Raw genomic sequence first — 26,069 nt, forward strand, 5'->3', positions numbered from 1 at the left:
TCATTTTCTAGGTTTTTATTTAAAAAAAAAAAAAAAAAAACGAAAAAGAAAAAAAAAAAAACATTACGAAAAATGAAAAGTGAAATATCCAGATATTTACACTGCACTTAACTATATAGCATGTTGCCTAGATTCACTGGAATTGTGTGGGGAACATTGATATATAGATAAACACTATCTAGAAATATCAACTATAATTGTAGTCTAGACTATAAACGTATTTTCGTTTATTTTAAAAGCGACTATTATCTTCTAAGTATATTTACCCAGCCATGGCTATCGACTTTCATTTTGTATCACATTTTTATTTAAATAAAAAAAAATGGGATGTGACAGTATGCTAGGAGTTAATGACTCGGACGGACGACCTGAGTGTTCATGTTAAAAAAAAAAAAATTACAAACTCAGTTTAACTTAAGATGTTGGCAACCTTCACGTATTCCCTCCAGTAAGTTCCAAATTTCTTTCTAGCTATAATTCTAACGAGACGATTATCAGGAAAATTAATGCCAATGCAATCGGATTCCTACGATATTACGATGATTATCCAAAATATCATTTTGAAAATTAAATTTGATTGCGATATAGTTTCGATCATTTTTTAATCGAATCAGATTTATAAAACTGATTTATTAAAGTATTAAATTAAACCCCCTTATGATGAAAATAGTTAAGATTTCAGAGAATTTTCTTTTCTTGCTTGTTCCCTTTGCGGTAGTCCGCACTTTTCGCTTAAAAAAAAATGAAATATAATATTTGAAGCACTATCTGCTTCAAACAAGTCAAACTTCGAAATTTGGCTTTAAAAAGGCAAAAATATGATATTCAAAGACTCCCCTTTTCGAAGGTCGTTATGATATAACAAACATTGTTGGAATAATGGGAGAAAAGAGCTCTTAATTTCGACCTGTAGTGGCTTTTCGATATTAGAAAGTCAACGAGACGTAATGTTCAATAGAACATTGGAATTGAACAGCGCAAAAAATTACATTGTCTTCAAAGGGTTGCTGGATTGAAGGATTATATTAAAGATTGTCACAACGTGATTTTATTATTTATATCAAACTATATAGCACACTAATCAGAGTCAGTGGTGTAGCTAAAATAAAATGGACACTATTTTCATGAACTGCATTCATATTATTAGTTTTACCGTCAATAATAATAAAGAAACTAAATATTTTGCACTATTCAGAAAAATCGAAAATTATCGTAGTGAAACAGTTGTTTATTAAATGTATTTCATTAAATTTCGAAGTTGTTTTTCTATTAACACAGGAGTGTAATACATTGGCGAAAAATAAAATCGGTAGTGATTTCGTAATTAAATAGCATTTTTAAAAGTATGTTTTAGTAATTAATGCTATTGATTTTTACTTTAACATACAAACACATGCATATAGTGGCTTTATCTATATAAATAAAACAGTAGATGAGTGGGTGAAAACATAACCGATAAGGTCTTACTACAATCACATGGCAGGAAATAGTAATCATAAAGAATGATGTAGATATCTTTCCCAACATATAAGTACTATTTTTTAAATCACCCATTTTAGTTTTAATTCAATATCAATATAAACGAGTATATATATATATATATATATATATATATATATATATGAATTGTATAATTTCAGGTCTTAAAATAATTGTCAAATTCCAGGTTTGGCAGAGATATGTATATGATAAATTGGCTTATTGCGTACATCACCAAGTATTCAATGACGTGTGCGAGTACTGCCCATGACTAGTGGAGTTCTTTTTGTAAGAATTCTTTTTTTCTATTAGCAACATGCTTCTTCTACAAAACAAACGCTTACATTACTTCAGCTATTTGAGTCTAGTTCAGCATAGCGAAATATTTTCCGGTTCTTTTACAGTTTACGCCCGCGCTTTTTGTTTAATTGTACGAATAGTAACTCTTTGCGTGTAAAAATCTTTAAATAACGTTATTTAAACACAATCATTAAGTTGCAGAGGTAACTGTAATCCATACGGATAATCGTATATGCTTCCATTGGAGGCCACAACACCGGCACACACACACACACATAAAAAAAAATAGAAAAGGAAAATATTATACAATGCTTTATATTGCATATTACAAAACGGCAATTGTGTTTTGCTAATTTACAAAAGAACTTGCACGAGCAAATGTTTGTATTCACTTATTACTCGTATATTTGGTGACCGCTTTCGTACCTTCGCTCACTGCGTGCTTCGCGAGTTCGCCTGGCAGCAAAAGACGAACGGCTGTTTGGATTTCACGACTCGTAATCGTCGACCGTTTATTATATTGCGCTAATCGCGACGCCTCTGACGCAATGCGTTCGAAGATATCATTCACAAAGCTGTTCATTATGGACATGGCCTTGCTGGATATGCCAGTGTCGGGATGGACTTGTTTCAGCACTTTGTAGATGTACATGCTGTAGCTTTCCTTTCGGCGTTTCTTTGAAGTTTTCCGAACACCTGGGGATGTACTACCCTGCGAAATTGCCATCTTACTCGAAGGCTTCTTGGAGGATTTGGGTGGCATCTGCCTTTGCTATAACAGTAGGTCTGAAATATAAAAAATGTTGCACAGTTTGGGTGGAGAAAATGGGTTTCATCAGTACACAATTCTTGTAATAATTTCAGTTTCGGTAATATTGCACGCATAATAGAACCTTAGTATTGTTTTTAAATGTTTAATAGCATGATTGGAAGTTTGGGATAAAAAGAAAAATAGTTTAGAGTCAAATAATAAATAATAAAACTACTGTAATACAAATAAAATTTAAAAAAAAAAAACAGAATTCAGGCTGTTACCGACCAATATACTCTTAACCTCATCACACCGTATTAATACGAAGATTTTCTGGTTGACATTCGTTTGCCTGATATTTTCTAACCAAAATCCTTTTTTAGAAACGTATTTCAGAGTACGAGAGGGGCCACGCTCAGGCTGCCAACATCCTAAGTTAAATATTTTGGAACGAACTGGATTCGAACTTGGAACACCCAGATTTTTAGTTCATTTTGCTAATCACTTGACTTCCTCTACATTCTAATACTCTTACTGCATGGAAAGAAGGTTTTATTTAAGAATTTTAATTCAACCAAAGTATTATCAACACAGGAAAAATAAGATGGCGACCTGGATATTTTCTTACGATAATTAAAAAGAATTTCACTAACATTAATCGAATAGCAAATCATCCAACAAAACAAAACGTAATATCTGAAGTCAACGAAGAGCTTGGCGGCAAATGCAAATTTTCGATAAGAAACTTTCATGAAACAATCCTTAAATAAAATGTCTTAGTTTCCACACGTTGAAAATACAGAGAATGCTATATATATAAATGTATTATATATAAATATAACGAGTTCAATTTGTAACCATTCTATACTTTATTTAATGTACAATCTCTTAGAATTTATATTACGCATGAACAAAAATTCTACACCTTAATGACTGCTATGTTTGATTAAATAACGCTAATATATACACTTTTAAGACTAGATGAGCTACACTGAGTAAAACTTCTAAAATAAGCATGCATATATATATATATATATATATATATATATATATATATATATATATATGCGTGTGCGCGCACATACAATAAGATTAGACTTTCACGGGGGGGGGGTAGTTTCAAAGTTACTAAAAGTCATACGTGAATTTGTCGCAATAACCGCTTACGTAACAAGAGTAAATGCCAATAATCAGTTCCAAGTGAGGCTCGTAAAATTTAAAAGGTTCAATACGATTGATACCAATATACTTATGAATTATGCTACTTGGTCATAGCTCTCAGAATATAAGTAATCTATAAATTAACGAAAGTGTTCAATTTGAAATGCCATACAAATCCAAAGTTTCAGAAAAGCGTCTCTGATGAAGATACGATTTTGCATCGACCGGACCATTGTGGGAATCAAATATAAGACAAGTCCGAATAATCAAAATTCATATTAATTTTTTGGCTACCTTTCTTATTTTGAATGATATATCGTTTATGTAACACTCGACCTTAAAGAGCATCATGTCAAATTGAATTTCGATAGAAAAAATGTACATAAAAACAGCCTAATCGAGAAAAGATACTTTTAAAGAATGTATACTGAAGGGATTTCATCACTTACAAACTCAGTTTCGAATATTGATAGAGGATAACGAGAAAGTTTAGTCTTGGTGTTTAAGTTCGAACTTTTTTCTAAGCGCTTGACAAAAACCGAGTTTCTCAGAAGTTAAAATCGTTTTCTATACTTGCGTTTCAAGAAGTAACTTTATAACAAAGGAAATTTCATAAACCTAATTTGAGGAAGGTCTTTTTTTTTAACCATAACCGAACCAGGTTTCATTTTTGCTTTAGTGCCATCGATTTTTCTTTGGTTTTACGACTTTAAAATGTTGTATCGTCTAACTCCGGATATACTAAAACCGTCTGGGTACCGATTCAGTACGACTACAGAATTTAGTTGTACAGTATTCCCAGCCCTACGGGAATGTGTGAAGTTTAAGATTTAATCGATAGAGAGAACTTAATTATAGATTAAAACCGGTTAGCTGACAAATCAGAACAATTAACTCTCGTAGAGTGTAGATTAGAGGCGAGTGTGTACTAGTTAATTAAGTCTGCCTTATGTGCGAATTGGATTAACAATATTTGATAAGTTTTTTTTTTTTTGTGAAACTTTAAGATCAACTTGCTTTCCCCGGTAAAAAAGACACACGGCCGAGATAAACGTGTCGTTACGATCAATCTGTCGTAAAGTACCAAATTAAGATATTTAAAGTTGATTTGTATGTGGAATTGAGATACAATATGAACGAATATTAAATATTTCACCAATATTTTGGTGCTAGTGCAGAGAGTAATCCGCGCTATTTTTTAAATCGTATTTCCAAGTTTAATTAAAGTTTTATGTGTTTTTTTATTCAAATGTAAGGTTGAAGTATACAATAGGCACAAAACATCCTCCCCTTCCCATGTTAAGAATGGCTTTTTGAATAATAAGATTATTTACGTCCGGATCACTCTCTACACTAGTACCAGTATTTTTCATATGAACACGTCCAAATTCCATGTTTTATCCAATACTTTAAATGGCTGCCATTTTTGTTACATAAAACACTCCCTCCCAATTTTAGAAATGGCGACATATGTAAACAATAAGGAATATAATGGATAATGAAAATCTTTATAGAAGAACTACTTGCCGGCGACAAATTTAACTATTCATGCCAGACCAAGATACCTCTTGAAATCAACCTTTTAACAGCGCATTTCATTTAGTCCTCTATAACATATTGATCATAATTACAGTTCCTTTCGCTTTCATGTTTGAAATGGTTTTCGTCAAAATCAAAGTATAGTTAACAGGAGAGTAAGCGAGAAGTGGCAAAATAAAATAACTTCCATCAAACGCTGGAAATGGATTTTTCTATCGTTGCGCACAGTTTTTAACTTTAAACTATTTTCAAATTTGGTCATATTTACTTCAAAATGGCGGTAGTTTTTATGTGATCGGTAATTTTAAGCTTTAAAAAAAGCTTACCGTAATCCGACAATAAATCCACAGGCCACAGTTTAAAATAGGCTACGGTATCTCTAAATCCTGAAATTAGCAAACACTGATCGCCATTTCCTAATTGCGAAATCACTACAGAAAATAACGACACGTATTTTGAAATGGAAGTTTCAAAAGTTAACTGTATAGACAGAAAGAAAATTTAACATTTGGTGGGACTTGCATATTGTTTATTTATCGGACGTCGTCTATTGTACCTTTGCCTGGGTTTTTAAATATTAGAAATCTATATTTACGTATATAAGAGGGTCTTTAATAGTTAAAGATGCATTAGTTACGAAGATACCAAATGAAACGCTATTAATATAATCTCACTATAAAAATATTTCATGAGAAAGGGCCTGCAAAGTTTATAAAACAACTGTTTCCTGCTCCTTAATAAAGTGTGCGATAGATTGTGTGGAAAAAGACAGAGCTATACAAAGTGTTTTTAGACAGACATACTGAAAGTTTTGGAAAAAAAAAAGAAAAAAAAAAAATCACTGACATTCAATTGTAAGGTTAAAGTACAAAATATGTACAAAACACCCTCCCCATGTTAAGAATGGCTTTTTAAATAACGTTATTATTTCAGCACGTATCCTTTTTGAACAACCTGCCAGACTCTAATCTCAACGTTTTATCACTTCTATAGAAACGTGTCGAGCCTCGACCTCACAAACCTATTTTAAAAAAAATATATAAAAGTAAAGAGTTTACGTTCCGCAATTTTTTTTTCTTGGTCGCAAAATAGAATGGCCATTTTATTACATCATAATATCAAAGTTTTTACAAAAAGATAGCGCTTGTGAAAAGTAGTCATTTAAGAAATTCATTACGTACGAGATTCGAGTCACGATGTACGTAGCAAACTGAACAGAACATTTTATTGGAAACGATTTGTATGTCTTTATTTTCGTAAGAAAAAAAAAATGCAGAGAGTGATCTCTGCTGAAATAAAGTTATTTAAAAAGCCATTCTTAACATGGGGAGGGGAGAGTTTTTTTGTACCTATTCTGTACTTTGACCTTACAATTGAATAATAAAAAAAAACAACTTTAAATGTGGAAATAAGATTTTAAAAAAATAGCGCGGATCACTCTCCGCATTAGCACCGGAAAAAAAGACTGCAAATGGATGAAAATGCTTGCCGATTTTATTACTCATTCATCTGTGTGTACTGTAACACGGCACAGTTGTTACCCGGAGATAGTTCGCTTATGATTCCTGTGTTTTTAGGCGGTACTGTAGAGGCACAAACCTCTAAATAGATAAAGTCGATGAAATGGATTAGATATATTCATGCAATATTAAAAGGAAAACTAGTAGAATGCGATTTTGCTAAAATTGAATGCCGATATTCTTTATCCGAAAAAAAAAAAAAAAGATACCAATTACAAATCTACGATACGAAATTGCCAAATGGATCGGGTTTTCCAAATAATTGTCACCATAATTTATCGTCGTCAGGTCCCAGATTCGATAATTTGTCGGTGTAAACGAAGTAATCCGTTAAATTACAAGAGGGTTATTTTGGCATTCATGGAAGGGATTTATTACATTACAACTTTGTATTTATATCGATTAAAAAACTTCTAACATTAATTGAATTGCATAAACTAAGGACTGTTTAAAATGCGTAAGTTTTCTTGTTCTATGTTTTGTCTAGGATTGTTTTACAGATGAATTGCATGAAGAACGCAGGGTTAAATAATAAATCAGTGGTCAATTCTCTCTGACAAATTAATTAAAAAAAATAGCTAAAACCTTCTTTCTCGTGTACATCAAGAATACACTCACTTTCCTCTGTGCATATGTTGACAGGAATGTTCTGAATTTCTGTAAATACAACATAAAATTGATTTACTTACAGATAGCCAAACAGGTTATAATGGTCGAAAGGCGAATACGTCTCTGTACCAGACCAGGTTTCCAAGAACAAAAATAATACATAACATAGTTCAGTATATAAATCTGATTTGTTCAAGATTCGGGAAGGGGTGGTTGCATTTAATTTACATTTACAAATAAATTAATACGTAAATATATATATATATATATATATATATATTATGATTGCAACGTCTTGTCAGACCAGTGCCACCCCCTCATACACTTAAAGTTCATGAGCCCAAAAATGACTTCCATCGCCACAGGACCATTTTTAAAGACAAATGTCTGAGGGAGTATCTATACACAGATGATGTTACAGAGTCTTAGCTTTATACGACAGCTAAGTCTCTCTCTCGGTTCAAAATGTTGGCATCCAGCAACAAACAAGAGCAAGGTAGCTAGCAACAAGTTAAACTGCAGACCAGCTTAATGCGGGTACTGGTCTCCTGCTTTATGGTTTTTAAATCAGAGATTTGCTTCTCCTAGAAAGGTTGCCTTCACCACGGCTTACGGGAGCCCTCTCCACCCCAATACACAAAAACGCGCATGGTGCTAGTTGGCCGTTGACCCCGAAAAAGGGCTCATTCGTCGTTTGGAAGATCTTGTTTTTAATCCTTCAGGGAGACTAGCCACCCTCCTCACCAAACAAGTTTGGTGGGGGAACCAGTTTAGTCGCCGGTGACCCAACCACGAGGCAGGTAGTACTGGGTTACATGGTACCAGTAGTATATTACATGAGCTGGCACACACACACACATATATATATATATATATATATATATATATATATATATATATATATATATATATATATATAAAAGAGTTCCTTCGTTTCCTACTAATAAAACTGAGATAGCAATCATTCAAATTCCTGTTTTTCGAGCAGCTGTTATTTTATTGAGAATAAACTGAACCCGTTTCGCGGACTTGCCCAGGTTGTAATATATAAGATTATCTATAATATATTTTAGTGTTTATAATGAGAGATCACTGTGTGTGGTCTGAGAACGTGAGAGTTTCAATACTTTTTTTTTACTGATCATCCTACACAATATACATAGACTGACGTTGCAAACAAAAACTTATTTTAGGGATTTTGGTGTTATGTAAGGCTTTTGCTAGTGGGTGGTTTACGTTAACGTGTAGAATATGGTTGGTTTCGTGTAAAAGTGCTGATGTGGTGGAAAGACTAAAATCTACATTGTTTATTTGCCAGATAAAATTTGCGACTTCCTGTTTATGACGTAACTGCCGGGACTCGTGGGTCACACTGAAATTTCATACACCCTTGCACCTGCTTACTTCTAATTAAAATCTTCCATTCTAACTTTATTTTTAACATATACCCGCATCTAAATATTATTATATATGACATCTTATCGCAGAATGGCTATTGACTTGGATATGTTGTGTCACATTTGAACATCTATTTTCGAATGTTTAAATTATTTTTTAAATAATCACTTACGCTACATTTTTTATTTTTCTCAAATTCTAATATTATACAATAATGTTCATTGAGCTGAAATAAACTTTTTTTTGTATTATAATTATATAATAAATTAGGGTTTCTTTTTACATGGAACTAAGTGAACAAATAACAGTGAAAGAGAATGTAATTTTTTGAGACAATCGAAAGAAAGAGAATGAAAACTGTCCAAGGAACTGGGAATGACGAAACGAAAGAATGGTAATTCGATGTGCAGAAAACAAAATGGCGGGAAAAAATCGAACGAAATTTGACTTGAGGTGAAATTAATTTTTTTCTTTTTTAAATAAAGCACATGCGAATATTATATATATTTTTTTCTTTTTTCATTTTCATTTTCAAAAGAAAATTAAATAGGACATTTTTTGTCATTTTAATTCTTTAAAGATTATAATCACGCTTTTAAAATAAAGAATGAATCCATTTCTTTTTATAATCATTTTTTTTTTAATTCTAAAATTAAATGTGTTGGGGAGGTCGGCTGCAGTGATTACGTCTTTAAAGGAAACGTAATTTTATTTGACAATTCACATAAAAAATCATTAAAGCCTAAATTTCAAACACAAAGACAGATTTTTTAAATCGAAATATTTCTGTAGATTTACACAGAAGTGGTTTTAGTTGTATTTTTTTAAAAATAATTTCCTAAAGATATTTTTCGAGGAAATTTCATTGAATACTTCTGCCATTGTTCCGCAAGCCTGCGCGCTCTCATTACTGTGTGTCGCCGTGATTTGACCGCGTATTTGATTTTATAGAGATGATTGAAAATGAACGCAACTGGCATACTAATACACGTACACACAAACATATACATTTATATATATATATATATATATATATATATATATATATATATATATATATATATATATATATACACGCGGGATTAGAAAGAAAAATTAGAACTCCCTTGAATAAAGAATTATCGGGATAATAAAAAGCTCAACCTGTAAAGGAGGAGGCTTAGATACAAAAGGAAATAAAAACGATACAAAATCATACATAAATGCACATGCATTTAATCATCAATTCAATAAGGATATTATATCATTTGGGATATTATATGTATGTATAATATATATTATATATATATTGATATGCTAGCAGGGTAAACTTACGTTATCTGGGATCAAGTCAGGGGTGCTCTAGTCAGGGGCCTAGGAGGTTTACATGTCTCTGCACACTGCATTAGTTCACAATACATTGTAACCTCCATTGAAATATAGAGAACCTACTGTTGATTTTATAAAATTATTTTTATATAACGACTTCAATTAAAGTTTAAAATGCAAAAGTCAAATTGTTCAATTGTGCTCTAAACAAAAGCATTTATTTCGAACGCGCCTCTGTCTTATTAAAGAACATATTTTTGATTTTATAGGTTGGGCCTTTCTGCTTGTGCAGTGATAAACTTACCAAATGCAATTGTGATCTTAGACTGTATGAGGGTTAATTTTGGTTCAATTAGACTCTTTTCTTTAATACGATATTTTTATTATCGATTTTTGATACTTATCAGAGTCATTGTGATGCAGAACTTATCTGATAAACCTTGCAGACAAATCAGGGACATTCGTAAGAAAGTTCATAACATTTTCCCCAGCTATTTCGGAGTCGATAGAAAATGAGCTCACTCACACACACACAAAGTGCCTTTTATGTATGAGTAGAGCTAGGGAGACCCGTTATTGCCTGGAATAAAATGAAGGTGATCTAAAAATTTTGCACTCCATCACTTTTATTGTAATCGAAATCGGTGAAATCGCTTGTATTTCAATCAAATCGATTAACGGTCTGCTTTAGTCGGAGAGCCACGGTGGTGCATCGGAAAAAAAAGATCCATATGTCTCCGTGCAGTGACTTATTCCACAATACATTGTAATCTAAATTGCACTGTAGAAAAATCTACTGTATATTTTATGAAAATATTATCATTTAATGACTTCGAAGTTAAAATTTTAAAAGTCAAGCATCATGGCTCAGATGTGCCCTAAACATAAAAAATTATTTCGAAAACTCCATTGCATTATGAAAGAAGTTACTGGTGTTTTGTTTTTTTCATAAAATGTGTTCAATTAGATTTAAACATGCAATGTATCATTGTTCAATTGTTGTAATCTGAAAAGTTCATGTCGAACGCGCTGCTGTCTCATCAAGAAACCTACTGTTGATTTTATATGCTAAGACTTATTGCTTGTGATGTGATAAAACTTCTCCAATGCAATTGTGATGTTCGAGTTTATAAGGGTGTTAATTTTGTTCGAAATCGGACTCTTTCTTAATTGATCGTATTTTTTAATTATCAATCATCGATTTTCGATACTTGTCAGAAGAGAGACGCAGTGTAAAAACACTCCAGGACACAATGTACATTCGAGGGAAATTTAAAAAAATACGCTCATCTGTTTCGAAGTTAATATAGATCGAATTCACGCGCATGCACATTATTTATATTTTTTAGTTTGTTCGACATTTTTGCTAGGATTACAAACGTGTATTACATTAATGATATTTTGCTATCCACGTTTATCCGGTGTAATTTTGATGCTCATAATTAGCCAAAAATGTTAGGTATTCTTTTCCAATAGTAGTAAAAAAAATACTTAACTATGAACACATAATAACATTAAACTTTTTTATATAAATTGAACACAACAAAAACGGTACAATAAGTAACCGTTACTAAATGCAATAAAAGTGGCATCTCATTGTTTTCCGGTTAAGAAAAAAAGAAAGGATCGGTAAATCCTGTTCCAGTCCCCTTTATTATTTAGAGTGAATTTCTCACGTTAATAGTTACTATTGTACGTATTTTGTTTTTTTACGATTTAAACCATTTAAAATCATTTTTATTGCATTAGATTCTGTAATTGGCAGTTTAAAAGCATTACAATTATTTGCAAATGTGTTCAATACTTTAAAGATTTTTCGTCCGTTAAAAATGGGAGAAAGTTAAAGCCGGTGACTTGTAATAAGTCCGTTAGACCATACTTATAAAGTATTTTGATGACGAATCCATATTAATCTATAACTGTGCATAGAACGGACACGCTAAGTTCGCTTCAATACTTAGTTCGTTTCAAATTATCAAACCAAAAAAACAAATAAAACATTCGTCATTAGATATATTTTATTATATATATATATATATATATATATATATATATATATATATTGACATATGTATATATATAGACGTGTGTATATATATGTATATAGGCATGTATGTATGTATAAATATATATAGATATGTGTGTATATATGTATATATATATATATAAAGTTATAAAATGTGTGTATATATGTATATATATATATATATATATAAAGTCATAAAAATATATATGGAAATTTAGCTACAGAGAATATTCCGCGTTTTTATTCTTGTGAGAATTCGTCAGGATTATGCGAAAAGTTGTGGTCACCGCGCATTTTTATATAAGCCTATGCTATTGAATTGTTTAGTTAGCTAATCAGCTTTCTAGTTGCCACCGTACATATCCATATAAGTCGATCAATGGGCGGGCACTTAAAGGACAAAGATACAGTTGACCTCAGGTTCACCTGTTCCCTGTGTGTGTGGGGGGAAGGATAGATATCCTTTTGTTATAGTAGGCTGGTCTACTTTAAACCTAGGTGTGGTTATGTGTGTTATTGTGTGTTTTAGACTATACTTCGAATATTATGATAGTATATATATATATAATGTATAATTATTTATGAATATGTATATTATACATATATTTAGTAATGTATATACAATATATATAATATGTATATACGTTTGTATTATTTTATATATACTATATATCATGAGTAATATGTATAATATATATATAATATGTAATATATATATAATATATAATATATATATAATATGAAAGATATAAAATGTATAAATTATATATAATATGCAATATAAGTAATATACAAATGATGTATAATATGTAATATGTAATATTTGTAATCTATAATTTGTAATATATGTTATATATAACATGTTAAAGATATATGTAATATATTTATTATATATTTTATATACATGCTATATATAATATGTAATATAGATATGTAGGACTCGGGCAAAACTGGGCTTGACTGCTAGTATAAAAGTGAAATTGTCTGTCTCTCTGTGTCCATTTCCCTACAAACAAATCTGTCACTTTTCGGTCTACAGACTCGAGACTTTATATAAGGGATATTGAGATTGGGAAAATCTTTTAATCGGTATTCCGCCAGAAATGTGAGTGTCAAGGGGTCAACGTTCAACAATTTTACTTTTGAAAACTATTCCCAAATTCTTCGCTAATTTTGGGTCTAAATACTGTGAATTTTAAGATTACTTGGAAATGTATCAACATTTTTAACCTGTTTTTAGCCCCAAACAATAAAAACAAGAGTCAAAGTTATAAAAATATTGACCTCTGCGATCTGAACTAAATTACTTAGCCAAGATTTGGTCTAAACATTGGAAATTTGACAAAAGTATATTCAGACATGCGGCAAGCTTGTTAATCAGTTTTGCAGCGAGAATTTTGTTTTCTATTAGGCCAAAGTTTAAAGAGTTGACCTTTGCAAACTCTCACAAACTTCTTTGCCAATTTTGCGTCTAAAACCTTGAAAATTTCGATGTAGATTATCTGGATATTCGTCAAACATTTTAATTTGATTTGAGCCGAAAACGATAACTGTTAAAGGGTCTAAAATGGGACAAAGTTTGAAAAAATTGACATCTGCGATCTCTACCATATTTTCCCTATAGCAGTTAAGGAAGTCTTTTATGGAGAAAGGCATTACCGTACATATGCACACTTTTTAATATATTCATATGCACATAAGGTTACGAACAGTACATAGGGCCCGAAATGTGAAATTGTCTGTGTGTCTGTATGTGTGTGTACATTCCTTAATAAGCAAATCTGCCAATTTTCAGTTTACAGACTCGAGATTTGGCATAAGGGGTATTGAGATTTGAAAAAACAATTTTAATCAGTTTTCGGCCAGAAATTTGGCTGTCAACTATTTGACTTTTGAAAACTCTTCCAAATTTCCCCGCTAATTCTGGGTCCAAACACTTGAAATTTTAGATGTTGCTTATTTGCACATAGATCTAACTTTTGTAGTTTGATTTGAGCCGACAATAATAAATGTTAAAGGGGCAAAAATTGGGGTCAAATTTTTTAACAAATTGACCTCTTAGCCATTTTTTTCTAAACATTTGATATTTTACATAAAGTGTATTCAGATAAGACAAGCTTTTTAATATCTTTTAGCCGCAAATTTGGCTGCCAGGGAGTCAAAATTCAAAAGATTTTACCTTTGTGATCTCTAGCTAACTGTTCAACAAATGTAATCTCTGAACATTTGAAATTTTACACAAAAGGGTATTTAAACATGCAGCGCGCTTCTAATAAGTTTTAAGGCAGAAATTTGTCTGCCAAGAGGTCAATGCTGAAAGAGATTACCTTTTAAGATTCTACTAAACTCCTCCGCCAATTTTGAATCTAAATACTTGAAATTGTAGGTAATATGGAAATTAGTAAAATTTTTAAAGATATATATATACATATGTACATAAAGTTATGGACAGTACGTAGGGCCCGGGCCAAGCCGGGATAAACTGAAAGTATTCCATATATATAATATGTAAAATAATTCAAATAATATATTTAATATATCAAATATGTATTTATTGTAGTACACATGTATATAACATTTTATATAAGTATAATATAAAATATATAATAAAACATTAATATAATAAGAATAATATAAATGTACACTGCATAATGTATATAATGTAAAATATACGATATAATGCATATACGATATAAAATATTGTATATATATATATATCACATGTAAAGTGATATATATAATAAGCAAGGTAAGTAGTACAAATGAGATATATATGTATAATGTATATAATATATGTATAGTATATATAAGTACAATATATATATATATATATATATAATATATATGTATAATATATATGTAGAGTATATATAAAAAAGCAGGCTCCTTCAGTATAAGACAGACTAAGGATACCCACAAAGGGTTGCCTGCGCGTGATATTTTCGTGGCAAGAAAGGCGCAATCTCCAACCACACATCCCCTGAGACGACACAGTAGTAAGTGAAGTACAGAACTACTGAAAACAAATGCTGAGATAAACGGTGATCACATACAGCGCCTAAAATTCCAAAATGGCCAGCAATCTGTTACTAACCAGGTTCAACCTTCCTTAACTTCGGTGATCTGACGAGAACCGGTGTGTCAATGCGATTACGCCGTGTATATATAGTTATTGATATACTGATTTTAAACGTTTTTTTTCAGTAAGGTATTATCATTACTTTATTACTTCTGCTTTAAATTATCTAGCATTGAACTATTACCGTAAGGACCATAAAATAAAGATAAAACGTTCCATCAATAATATTAGAATTAATTTCACAATTAGCTAATAAACATTAGTATATTCTAAACTTTATGTCAATCCTCTTTCTAAGGGAAATATAGATACGTATAAAATTAATAATAGTTAGAACGTCATGGGCAGTACATATAACTTGAGTTGACAGAACAAATACGATTTTAATTGACAATGAGGTTTGAGGTTAGACTAGGAAAAATCAGGAAAAAAAGAATTATTCCATTTACGTGTTTGGCCCATCTTTTTATTTTTTTATTTTTAGTTTATTTTGGTTTTTGTTCTTATATCTATATTATTCTTTTTCATCCTCCTTTCTCCCCCCCCCGAATTATAGTCCCTATATGTTGTACACGACCTGACCTCAATTAAGCGACCGGTCAAACTTTATGATTCTTAGATTCTACTTGAAGAGATATCTATTTATATAGATGTAAGTATGTTTATATATATATATATATATATATATATATATATATATATATGTATATGTATGTTTATATATGTGTGTGTGTATATGTATATAAATATGTGTGTGTTATGTGTTATTTGTATGTATATTATATATGTATATTGTTTGTATGTGTGAGTTTGTATATGTGTGTTCATGTGTATATTAGGATGAATATGCACATATGTCTCACCCCACCTCCTACCACTTACCATTACCTACTCTCCCATACACTTCGCCCCACTAAAAATAATATAAACTTCTAATGAAAAGGTTTCCACCACACTTTGAATTATTTTCGGCTGGACCCAAAACAAATTTAAACAAGCACTTGCCCGATTCGGATATATACACAGCTATGCGGATTACCCAGTATATAGCTTGGAAATTATTACCAAACGGATGTAAAGAACGTATAATATGGATTTTACCAAGCAAGTTGGATCAACAAAAACATTCATATCCTTTTTCTACAAATCCTCCTGATACAGGAATCCTGATAAATGCATTATTTTCACTTTGACTTTCCATGTCTCACTGACTTTAGCAAATAGGGTGCATACCTTTATAACTATTTGCTAATATTTTCTCTCCTCTGATGAGATGGTAGACATCGAAACCCTATAGGTTAAGGAGATTAATTTTCTAAAGCATTCTTTGTCTTGCTTAGAATAATAAAAATTCTTTGATATGAAACTCAACCACTTCATTTCATTTCAATGAGAGTTTTTTTGAAATTCATTGATTTACAATTTTAATATATATATATATATATATATATATATATATATATATATATACTAGAGGTCGGGCGCCCGGACGTATAATACGCTTAAATATATTTAAAATCTTCCAGAGTTCATATATGTTATTATTAGGGCCACGACAAGAAAATATTCTAATAATTCCGTTGACTCTGAGTATATATCCGACACAGTTAGACACCGTTTATCAATCGGGAACCACATCACTCTATATAAAAGCATATATAATTTTATCTGATATACATTGTCGAAATAAAGAAAAGAATATGCTGTTGCCATAGCCCTAATTATAATATAGTCTTTATTTCAATATAAAAAAATTAAAAAAACATATTTAGGTGCCATCAGCTAGAATTGTAACCGAAACAGTAGCATTCAAAAATTGTGATGTTACAACTGTAACAACTTTACATGCATATAAACTGATTAAAAATAATCGAAGATGACTGTGTTTCAGTGTTAGCAGTGTTCTTCGATGTGTTTTTTTTTGTTCAAATATTTATCGATAACCGAAATAATCCGATGAAAGACGGAACTGGCGATTTTACCCAAAGTTTTCCTGGCCAAGGTCTAAAATAACATCTATCATTTTTTCTTCAGGAGAGGAATTTGGTCCCAGAGCAATAATCACACACTTAAAAAGTTAACAAAACATCTCGCGTGATTTTAATTTAATTAATGAAACCTCTCCCTCTCAGTACAGACCAATAAGTCTCCTGTGTGTTATGAGTAAGTTGCTGGAATCCATATTAAATAGAGAAATAGTCAACCACCTCAGCAGGAATAACCTTCTTAGTGACACACAATATGGTATCCGCCCTGCAAAATCTACCGCAGATGTGCTGACGGTTATATCCCACAGGATTAGTGAATCTCTTGACAAAGGCTTCCTTTTTAGGGCAATTGCTCTTGACATATCAAAGGCCTTTGACAAGGTATGGCATAAGGGTCTACTTCACAAGATTTCCAGCAACGGTATAACTGGAAATGTTTTCTCAATCATTAAATCATTTCTCTCCGATAGGCTCATAAAAGTAGTGGTAGATGGACAAAAAATCGGAGGCCTGCAATATAAATGCTGGAGTCCCTCAGGGGTCAATCCTGGGCCCAACTCTTTTCCTGATTTACATCAATAACCTCCCTAAACACATACTTAAATCATCCGTTCACATCTATGCTGATGACACGACCATCTACGGCAACACACCAAAGGATGTAAATGACAAAGTTCTCTCTGATTCTCTCTCCTCTGATCTCGAGCGCGTGGTTCAGTGGGGGAAGATGTGGCTGGTTACCTTTAATGCATCCAAAACCAAACTCCTATCCTTACATCATCAACGCTCTGATCCCCATCTGACATCAATTGTGATGGATGGCTCTCGTCTGGGTGAGGCCCCGTGTTTTGTCAAGCTTCTGGGTTTGATCTTTACTCCTGATCTTAAATGGAACACGTACATCAAGTCTGTTGCCAAGGTCGCTGGAAAGATGGTGGGATCCTTCTACCGCTCCAGAAGATATCTCACTACTGATGCAATGCTCTATCTATATAAAAGCCAAGTACGTCCAAGGATGGAATACTGTTGCCATATCTGGGTAGGAGCTGCTAAAACCAGCCTATCCTGCCTTGACAGAGTACAAAATAGACTTCGTGGCTTAGTGGGGGATGCCCTTTTCTCTACCCTGCAACCTCTCTCCCACAGAAGAGACGTTGCGAGCCTATCCTTATTTTATCGTTATTTCCGTGGCAGGTGCTCGTCATAACTCCAATCTCTGGTCCCCCCTCGCCAATCTTTGACGAAAAACACCCGTCTAGCTGAATCCACTATGAAAAATTTCCCCCACTCTATATCTGTGCCTAAATCAAAACGCGGATTCCATGAACAAAGCTTCTTTCTTAGAACTACACACCTGTGGAAGTCTGTTCCGTCTGCCTGCTTCCCTCCGGACTCCAACTTGGATGTCTTCAAGTCCAATGTTAACAAATTCCTAATGAACCGCCCCCTTAATTAAACACTTTATTAAATCTCCACACTAACGTAATATACTTGCAATAACTCTTATCCCTGAGTGGCTTCCGGGCCTTGATAAGTGGTGATCACTGTGTAAAAAAAAAAGCAAAAAAGAACATATATTTCTTAGCGAGAAATAATCTGGTCGGAAAACGTATTAAAAAAGAAAACGTGTACAAATGGTGGTGGCGTTTAGTTAGTTGTTAGACTGGTCGTACTGAAGAGCTGTAATACAGCGAAACGGTTTGTCTGTGGATTACTACACACACACACACACACATATACACACACACATATATATGTGTGGGTGTGTGTGTGTGTGTGTGTGTGTGTGTGTGTGTGTGTGTGTGTGTGTGTGTGTGTGTGTGTGTGTGTGTGAGAGAGAGAGAGAGAGTCTTTTTTAAAGGGCGCGAACTTTCAAAAATTCTACTGGGACAAACATTTAATGAAGAAATAATTTTACGATACCTCGCTTTTTCGATTTAACGCTACTAGAAATATTTGGGGGATTTGTCCCATCTTTACCGATAAACAAGAAACTATAAACTACTTCGAGACAACACTCAGCATGTTATTTTCGAAGTTTCTATTTAAAAAAAATTAATTTAGGTTTCTTTTTTTTTTTCGTCCTTATATAATTGAATCCTCCTTTTATAATTGTAAACTTTTTAGAAGTCGGCTTATGCAAGAGCTAAGCCTATTTCTATTTAACAATTTTGATTAATGCTTTCTTTTATTTCCATTCTCGTTGAGTTATCTATTGTAATTGTGAACTTTTTAGAAGTCGGATTATGGATAGATGTGCTACATCTGCGATAAGTTTAATTTAGTTTGATTTCCGGGAATTTAAACTGCATTCTTTATATAGTTTTACGCAAAGCGGCTTTACGAACGGCAGAGCGCTTTATCAAGATGTTTGGACACATTAAAAATAACATGCATCAATTAAATTGTGTTTAACATTGGATGCATAATTTCTAAGTTCAGCGTGACAGAAACAAAATACTGTTTTATTAAAAAGCGTGACTGATTGGTGGATGGACGAATAAAACGACGCAAAAGTGCTTTGCAGCCAGACGCATCGAAATTGATAGACGAAATTAGAAAATGTCGAATAGATCACCGAAAACTTGGTAAATGAATACGCCAATTAGACGACGAATAACAATATGAATTAAAACGTTAAGGAAATAATAAAGAAAATTATGGAATGTATACTTTGGAAAATCTGAAGGAAATTAGAAAAGAACTAAGGAAAGAGAAGAAAAGAAGAAAGGAAGGAAGTACAGAAAATCCGATTGTGCGAATAAAATGCGTCTCGTCCCATTTTCCAAGTCGTTCCTAAAATCTAATATCCGTATATTGTCAATAGATTATAATAAAAAATGAATAGATGAAATAAAATGACGGTTCTTCGGAGATAAAAAGGATTCTTCCCCTCTGACGATAGTGAAGAAAAAAGGTGTTCCAATCGATCATTTTATCTTTTTATCGCGTATTTCTATCTCCCTGTTTTTTTTTAATTTCATTCACGCTTTATATATACGTACACATCGACACATCCGTACACACACACACACACACACACACACACACATTTATATATATATATATATATATATATATATATATATATATATGTATGTGTATATATATGTATATATTTATATATATGTATATATTTATATATGTGTATATTTATATATGTATATATTTATATATGTATATATTTATATATATATGTATATATTTATATATGTATATATTTATATATATATATATTTATATATGTATACATATATATACATACATATATATATATATATATATATATATATATATATATATATATATATATATATATATATATATATATATGCTGGAAAGTCTTTCAACCTTAAAACAATTCACCATATTATTTATAAATGTCTGTTCTAGAAAATATTTGATTTGATTATTTTCCTTATTCTGTAAGTCAATCAATCAATAATACCATAAAATAACGCCGGGCTGTATACAGAGTTTTCTTTAACCAGTACTGTACGAATCATAAATTGTTTTAAACGAAACACTTTTTCAAGGAGCTAAAACAATGCAGTCGATTACTATGATTCTTCAGCTTTATTAATTAGAATATAAGAACGTATATTCCTTTAAGGTGTATATTCTATACATTATATTTCGAATTGTATCGACATTTAAGCTCATTGAAAGTTAATTTATATCTTCAGAGCAAGTATACAATTAGTTATTATATCAAAAATCAAAACAATCAATCCACGCTTATATTTTTTTATTATTTTTTATACAAACGTATGATTTTTTTTATTGTACGTCTTATGCTTAAATAAGTGTTTTTAGCTATGTTTAAGCCGAGTTAGCATGTCTCCCTTTCCTTTTTTATCTTCGATCATATTTCTTCTTTCATTTAATATTTTCTGACATTTTTTGATGAATTTAACATATATATATATTAAGTCGCTTTCCAAAGTAATGCCTCATACATTTTTGTTCTAATTAATCGTTTGTTAATAATGTATGACTGAAAGACATTCTGAAAAAATATACAGGATTGATGGGCTGCGCAAGCGTTTTTTATGTGTCCATTTCTGTTTGTTCCTGTTCAAATCAGAAGCTATTTATTTTAGCTAATCAATTATACTTTTAGAAATGTTCATTAGCAAATTTGAGATACATAATTATTTTTCCTATATTAGAAAGTGTACATTTAAAAGTAATATCAAGTGCCTTGCATCCACATTATAACATGAATATTAGTGCGGACACCAATGAAGCATAATTTTCGTTTGTTATTATTGATGGGCTCGAAGTTTCATTTACATAAAACCGGTTATATTCGAGTGTTGGTTAGTATGCGTTTACATTTCAAGTATTACAGCACAATCACGTTGACACATTGATTCCTGTCAGATCGGTGAAGTTAAGCAGTGTTGACCTGATCACTTGTACTGGGATATCATTTAGGTATTATTTCCACTAGTCTTGAAATTCTATCCACTGGAATCAAACAGTGCGAACTCAGGAGATAAGTGGTTATAGATTGCGCAACTTTTGCAACGCACTTCAGCTTTCCCCCCTATAAAGTAAAAATTGTTTTGCGCACAGAACTGTTCAAAATAGAAAATAGTTAATGGTCAATGAAGGAATCCTTGATCTTTTTAATTAAGGTAAATGTTTTTGATCGTTTTTTTTTTTTTTTTGGCTTGAGTATTTTCTTTCGACAGTAATCCACTGCTTCTTACGAGTTGCATGAAATAAATCTCATGTAATCATATGTTTATTATCTGTTTATCAGCGAAACATTTGTGAAATTAAATTGGTTAATAAAATAAAATAGGCCTCAGATGTGCTTGAAAGCCAAATTACAACGCAAAAAGAAATAAATATTTTACTTGTTTGAGATTTATCATTTAAAGATATTTCGGATGCGTATTTTATTTAATTCAAATTAAATCAACGCTTCTGTAACAGAACTCATACCCCTGACGTTAATTTCGCGGAGCCAACGCACCGTTTCGACATTTTAAAATACAACCGCTGAGAGACATCGCGCTTATCTTTACAAACTGACTTTTTATCCTCCACCTTTACAACATGGCAAAGAAGAGGAAAAAATGAATAAAAGTTGTACAAAATATTGAGGATAGAGTTTGACTTGGAAATATATTAAAATTTAAAATTTGAAACAAGTAAAATATGTGTTTATTTTCGGAAAATTGCGTTGTAATTTGGCTTTCAAGCGAACCTAAAGCGTATTGCATTTTATTCAAATTAAATTAACGCTTCTACAACAGAACTCCCCCCGCTGACGTTAAATTGGATTATTTTGAATTTCGACAAAAAAATTTAATGAGGACTTGTTCATAAGAACTACTACACTAGGTCACAATTTTTTTACTGTTTGTTGTTTAGATTTTTACAACCGATTTATGTTATTGTTGAACTGTTAGACTAGGAAATGGCATTCGTTTCACTACATAAGGTCAGGTTTTTATGCTGAGTTTATTTGAAAAAATATCAACTCTTGTCACAAAAGCGAGTACATTTTTGTGACATTATTTGATGAGAGTTTCAACACATATCATCTTAAATATGTATTCAAGAAAAAATATTTGCCAACAACATATATTGATTACCTGATAGAACCGTTGATTGCTGCTACATAAATGGTGGGCATTGGTAAGGGTAGGTACATATAAATTGCATGTTGTTTCATTATTTTTCAGACTTCAAAGCTTGCATTTCCGATTCTTCGAACTCCGGGAATGCTCAGCGGCAGGGAGGTCTCTCTTCAGATCCCAACAGTAATCGGCAATCATGAATGTGTCCCTGCTATCCTGACATCTGGTTTCCATCTCTTCCAGGTCCTGATGAAATCTATTCCTCTGCTCGTCACTCATTGAACCCAGGTTCTTAAGAAACCGGTCGATATGTGTAAATAGGTAGTACATCTTAACGCCCATGTCTGAAAATAGTCAGCATGTTGTTCACAAGTTCTTCCTAGGTTTTGGCCTTATTGTTGCCAAGAAAGTTCTCCACCACCAAACCAAATGTCTTCCACGCTTCCAATTCCAATTCGATCATTGAGTTTTTGAATTTTGGATATCTGATGAGCTACCGCATCTGAGGATCGTCAAAATGCCAGCTTTTAACTTCTCCATGGTTTATCCTGAAAAAGCCTGACTCAAGTAAGTGAAACAGTCATTCTCATTATCCAGACCCCTTGTGAACTGCTTGATTAAGCCTAGCTTGATATGAAGCGGTCGAAAGAGAATTCTGTCTCCGTTTACTAGAGAGTCGCTGATGACGTTTCTTTCTTTTCAAGACACCAGTTCCTCCTAAACAATCCAGTCCTTCTTCTGTGTATGCTGAGCATCAATTTTTGTGAAGATTTCGATCTTTTATGACTTCAAATGTATTCCTATTCGTCATAATCATTACCAACCTTGAATATATCTTGTTATTAAAATGATGATTTCTAATCAAAACATGGCATTTTACACACACAAACTCCTTTTAAAAATGCTCCACATATGCATACATGTGAACAAAAACGTTAAATACGGCAGAGCTAACATACTTGTACTTATGGGACAAAACTAATGTGATTTTTAGTAAATCAGCTGAGAAAACGCAGATAACAAATTTGTTTTTGACGAGTTGTGGCATAATCACGTAGCCCCTTTTGAGAAAGCTGGGGGGGGGTTCTACATTAATAAACTTTGTGCCTAACTTTGTCTGTACTTGTGAGTTACAGATGTGTAAAGCAGGTGTTTGTGATTTTGAAAATGCTCTGCTACGACTCAAGCAAGAATGACAGTTTGTTTATAATATTTAACCAAGGCAAAACGATATAAGGCCTTAGAATTTGAAAGGTCAAACGCAAAGGAACTAATGGATACAAATCATCGATAACAGTGTTTAAACGTTATGTACGAATGCCCCTCTCTCTCTCTCTCTTCTCTCTCTCTCTCTCTATTTGTCTATTTTTCTCTTTCACTCACATTCCCACTCTTTCAATAAAGAAGGAGAGAATTAAATATAATTCGATTGTTTTCAAAACAGATGACGCTTGCATTGTGGAGTCGGCTGAGGCAATATAGCATGCGTCTGGTTTCAACTGGTCTTTATAAAAATATGCTCCTCATTGTTAAATCTTAAATAAATTATATTTTTATAAAAATGCATTTGTTCGCTATTTTTGTATGAGTGTAACATTCCAGCATGCCATTAATGCCGACGATGAAAAGATGCCTGTAACGACGCAATGGAGACAAGGAGCGACCCATGTCAGCCGGTTATAGCCGACGACATCTCGACCCGTTTTTTCTGATGCTTCCATGTGCATCATGTTATATATCGTGTCTACCACCAGGGGAGCTTGTTGCGTTCCCAGGACGTTCCCCCAACCAAGTAACTCACCCCGGGGAAAAGATAGTGACATACAGTGCTAGTGTTGACTTACGAACACACAAACACACACACACATACACACATATCTATGGTCCTATAAATGTTTTTGTGTGTGTGTGTATTGACATTAATATAAAACCTCTTTTTTCTATAAATATTTATTTGCTTCCCCACGAAAGCAAAATTTTACACCAGCTCACTATAAAGGGCAACAAGTACACGCTAGTAGTAATAGTAAAATAATAATCGTCACGGTATAGAAGGTTTCTACTTATTTAAAAACCAGATACAACTTTCTTATATATGACCTAACTGAATGGTTAATTGTAGGTATTGACCATTTCATACCCTCTAAAAAGTTTCAGCAAAAACCTAACAGCCAGCCATGGTTCTCTCCAGAATGTGCTGCTGCCATTGCGCACAGAAATCACTTTTTCCACTGCTTCAAACGTAATAGATGTATGGAAACTAAAGCCGTTTTCAGGACTGCCAGCAACCATTGTAAGAAAGTAATAAGGAATGCAAGAGAGTTGTATGCTCAATCTGTTAAGTCCAAAGTAGCTGAGCAGCGGCTTGGTTCCCACCAGTTTTGGCAAATAGCAAACAGAATCCTGAACAGAAGCGTGTGCTCCATCCCAACTATTATCAATGGACCTGAGGTAATCTCGTCAGCATCAGACAAAGCCAAACTCTTTGTCAAGAACTTTGCAGCTAATTCTACCCTTTGCGACCAAGACCGCCAACCCCCAATATTTCCTCCTGTATCAGAAAACACGCTATGTGATATACGTATATCTGTACGTGATGTTGCGAAGCTAATCAAAAACCTTGATTCCAGTAAAGCAACTGGCCCTGATGGTATTCCAATTATAGTACTAAAAAAACTTCAACCTGAATTAGCGCCCATACTTACAAAACTGTTTAAACGTTGTCTTAAGGAGAATAGTTTCCCATCTCCCTGGAAAATCTCATCAGTATGCCCTGTATTTAAGAATTCAGGTGATCGCTCATCCCCCTCTCAGTACAGACCAATAAGTCTCCTGTGCGTCATGAGTAAGTTGCTAGAATCTGTGTTAAATACAGAAGTAATCAAACATCTCAACAAAAATAACCTTCTTAGTGACACTCAATATGGTTTCCGTTCTGCTAGATCTACAGCAGATGTCCTTACAGTTATATCGCATAGGATTAGCAAATCTCTCGACGGTGGCAATCTTTCTAGGGCAATTGCTCTTGACATATCTAAAGCCTTTGATAGGGTATGGCATAAAGGTTTACTTCATAAGATCGCTAGCTATGGTATAGCTGGAAAAGTCTTCTCAATTATTAAATCATTTCTTTCTGATAGGTTCATAAGAGTAGTAGTTGAGGGGCAAAAATCAGAAGCTCACAGTATTAATGCCGGTGTCCCTCAGGGATCCATCCTGGGCCCAACTCTTTTCCTGATCTACATTAATGATCTTCCAAATCATATCCTTACATCATTTGTAGACATTTATGCTGACGACACTACCATTTATGG

At 32.6% G+C, this 26,069-nt stretch overlaps 1 pseudogene across 3 annotated transcripts in view; it reads right to left on the reverse strand.

Annotated features, from left to right (window-relative positions):
* Positions 1-422: 422 nt before the first annotated feature.
* Positions 423-26,069, reverse strand: part of LOC145296259 (histone H2B pseudogene) — a 73,710-nt pseudogene continuing 48,063 nt past the window's right edge. Inside the window, exons 1-2 of one of the 3 annotated variants that reach the window (XR_013869982.1) lie at positions 7,440-7,578; positions 423-2,565 (exon numbers count right to left, since the gene is read on the reverse strand). The product of XR_013869982.1 is annotated as a histone H2B pseudogene, transcript variant X1 (transcript). Of the gene's footprint in view, positions 2,566-7,368; positions 7,579-26,069 lie in introns of those variants that run through there. The other 2 variants (XR_013869983.1, XR_013869984.1) reach the window with 2 other exon arrangements.

The sequence above is a fragment of the Euprymna scolopes genome, chromosome 16 (genome assembly GCF_053919585.1).
Source record: "Euprymna scolopes isolate OS-2025 chromosome 16, ASM5391958v1, whole genome shotgun sequence".
Taxonomy (NCBI): Eukaryota; Metazoa; Mollusca; class Cephalopoda; order Sepiida; family Sepiolidae; genus Euprymna; species Euprymna scolopes.